Raw genomic sequence first — 3,749 nt, forward strand, 5'->3', positions numbered from 1 at the left:
GTATATAAAAGGGATGATTTCGGTGAGCCCAGACTCTTGCATCTTCCTGTATATAAAAAAATACTAAATTCCTTCACTTGAGATATCTAGTTTCTTTGATTCATAAAAATACTTTTGATGTTCAGACTACCTCCCTTTTTGCAAATTTCTATATAACCTGACTTCTACCCCTGCCTCCTCAGAGCAGTTCTCTCAGGGTCACTTGAAATGTTGTCTTCTGGTCTCAACTCCTAAAATTTCCCAAATAAAATGGAACTCTCAACTTCAGGTTGTGACATATATATATATATATATATATATGTGTGTGTGTGTGTGTGTGTGTGTATATATATATATATATATATATAGCTGCCAAGTTCAGGCAGAAGCCCTGACATTAAGGGGGGCTCCTCAAAGGCCACTGGGCTCCAGAGTCTCCTATTTGTGCTTGAGGGTGAGCCTTTTGAAGAGATAGTCTCCCAACCCAGCCTGGCGACTTGCCACCTTGTGGAGGTTGGTCAGATGGTCACCAATCTTCTTGATGAGTTTCACTTCCTCATAAGGAAGTGCTTCTCCAGGAAGTCACAGATGTGGGGGTCTGCATGGGCAGAACCCAGGCCATGCAGATCCAAAAGGGCCTGGTTCAGGTTCTCCACGAGAAGGGTGGCTTCCATAGCTTCCTGGGTTTTACCCCACTGAGGATGGCTTTGGCATATCCAGGAAGAGGGTGTGGCCACCATGCCGGTTTTGCGTTTTCAAGAGATGCTCCATGCCCTCGCACTTCTCCTTGGCCACTTGCAAAAAGTGGCCTACACCATCCAGAGCCACATCATCATGGTTGAAATAGAAGCCATGAGAGAGGTAAGTGTAGGAGGCCCACAGATGCATGTGGATCAGCTGGTTGATGGAGGCCTCCATCTTGATGGAATAACTCTGACAAATCTGGGAGCGCATCATTGATTGGTAATGAGTTAAGCTAAAAATTTGTGGATGATCCTGGTGATCACAGACAGCAGAGTGGCTGATTCTGAAGGTTGAAACTAGAATAAATGTTGGAGGGTGGTTGGAGGCTGGAGCAAGGGGCATCCCTGGGTCTATTCCATCCAAGCACTGTTGAAGCAATCTGAGAGACCACTGTTGAACAGGTCCGAGGGACCACTGAGCACACTGCTGGTTGTGACTTTTTTAAGTCAATAATATATTTTTACCTAACAACAGAGCCCTGAAATACATGAAGCAAAACATTTAGAATTGAAAAGAAAAATAAATAATTGAACAATAATATTTTAAGATGTCAGTGCTCCACTTTCAGTAATGGATATGTTACCAAGTTCAAGACCGCAAGAAATAACTCTACACATGGACATCACCAGATGGTCAATACTGAAATCAGGTGGATTATATTCTTTGCAGCCAAACATGGAGAAGCTCTATACAGTCAGGAAAAACAAGAGCAGGAGCTGACTGTGGCTCAGATCATGAACTCCATATTGTAAAATTCAGACTTAAACTGAAGAAAATAGGGAAAACCACTAGACCATTCAGGTATGACCTAAATCAAATCCCTTATGATTATACAATGGAAGTGATAAATAGATTCAAGAGATTAGATCTGATAGATAGAATGCCTGAAGAACTATGCATGGAGGTTCATAACACTGTACCAGAGGCGGTGATCAAAACCATCCCCAAGAAGAAGAAATACAAAAAGGCAAAATGGTTGTCTGAGGAGGCCTTGCAAATAACTGAGAAAAGAGGAGAAGTGAAAGGCAAAGGAGAGAAGGAAAGATACATCCATCTGAATGCAGAGTTCCAAAGAATAGGAAAGAGTGATAAGATAGCTTTCCTAAGTGATCAATGCAAAAAAATAGAGGAAAACAATAGAATGGGAAAGGCTAGAGATCTCTTCAAGAAAATTAGAGATTCCAAATGAACATTTCATGCAAAGATGGGCACAATAAAGGACAGAAACAGTATGGACCTAACAGAAACAGAAGGTATTAAGAAAAGGTGGCAAGAATACACAGTTCAGTTCAGTTCAGCCGCTCAGTCTTGTCCGACTCTTTGCGACCCCATGAATTGCAGCACACCAGGCCTCCCTCTTCACCACCAACTCCCGGAGTTCACTCAAACTCACGTCCATAGAGTCAGTGATGCCATCCAACCATCTCATCCTCTGTTGTCCCCTTCTCCTCCTGCCCCCAATCCCTCCCAGCATCAGAGTCTTTTCCAATGAGTCAACTCTTCGCATGAGGTAGCCAAAGTACTGGAGTTTCAGCTTTAGCATCATTCCTTCCAAAAAACACCCAGGACCGATCTTTAGAAAGGACTGGTTGGATCTCCTTGCAGTCCAAGGGACTCTCAAGAGTCTTCTCCAACACCACAGTCCAAAAGCATCATTTCTTCAGCACTCAGCTTTCTTCACAGTCCAACTCTCACATCCATACATGACTACTGGAAAAACCATAGCCTTGACTAGATGGACCTTTGTTGGCAAAGTAATGTTTCTGCTTTTGAGTATGCTATCTAGGTTGGTCATAACTTTCCTTCCAAGGAATAGCGTCTTTTAATTTCATGGCTGCAGTCACCATCTGCAGTGATTTTGGAGCCCAGAAAAATAAAGTCTGACACTATTTCCACTGTTTCCCCATCTATTTCCCATGAAGTGATGGGACCGGATGCCATGATCTTCATTTTCTGAATGTTGAGCTTTAAGCCAACTTTTTCACTCTCCTCTTTCACTTTCATCAAGAGGCTTTTTAGTTCCTCTTCACTCTCTGCCATAAGGGTGGTGTCATCTGCATATCTGAAGTTATTGATATTTCTCCTGGCAATCTTGATTCCAGCTTGTGCTTCTTCCAGCCCAGCATTTCTCATGATGTACTCTGCATATAAGTTAAATAAGCAGGGTGACAGTGTACAGCCTTGATGTACTCCTTTTCCTATTTGGAACCAGTCTGTTGTTCCATGTCCAGTTCTAACTGTTGCTTCCTGACCTACATATAGGAATACACAAGAACTATACAAAAAAGATCTTCATGACCTAGATAACCACGATGGTGTGATCACTCACCTAGAGCCACCATCCTGGGGTGTGAAGTCAAGTGGGCCTTAGGAAGCATCACTATGAACAAAGTGGAGGTGATGGAATTCCAGTTGAGCTATTTCAAATCCTAAAAGATGATGCTGTGAAAGTGCTGCACTCAATATGCCAGCAAATTTTGAAAACTCAGCAGTGACCACAGGACTGGAAAAGGTCAGTTTTCATTTCAGTCCCAAAGAAAAGCAATGCCAAAGAATGTTCAAACTACTGGACAACTGCACTCATCTCACACACTAGCAAAGTAATGCTGCAAGTTCTCCAAGCTAGGCTTCAATAGTATGTGAACCGAGAACTTCCAGATGTTCAAGCTGGATTTAGAAAAGGCAGAGGAACCAGGGATCAAATTGTGGACGTCCATTGGATCATAGAAAAAGCAAGAGAATTCCAGAAAAACATCTGCTTTATTGACTATGATAAAGCCTTTGACTATGTGGATCACCACAAATTGTGGAAAATTCTGAAAGAGATGGGAATACCAGACCACCTTACCTGCCTCCTGAGAAATCTGTATACAGGTCAAGAAGCAACAGGTAGAACTGGACACGGAACAACAGACTGGTTCCAAATTGTGAAAGGAGTAGTACATCAAGGCTGTATACTGTCACCTTTCTTATTTAACTTCTCTGCAGAGTGCATCATGAGAAATGCCAGGTTGGATGAAGCACAA

The 3,749-nt window shown here is 42.5% G+C and overlaps 1 pseudogene; it reads right to left on the reverse strand.

Moving 5' to 3' along the window:
- Nucleotides 1-417: 417 nt before the first annotated feature.
- LOC102279216 (ferritin light chain pseudogene) lies at nt 418-933 on the reverse strand (annotated as a pseudogene).
- Between the last annotated feature and the right edge of the window lie 2,816 nt (nt 934-3,749).

This window comes from Bos mutus, chromosome 13, assembly GCF_027580195.1.
Source record: "Bos mutus isolate GX-2022 chromosome 13, NWIPB_WYAK_1.1, whole genome shotgun sequence".
Lineage (NCBI taxonomy): Eukaryota > Metazoa > Chordata > Mammalia > Artiodactyla > Bovidae > Bos > Bos mutus.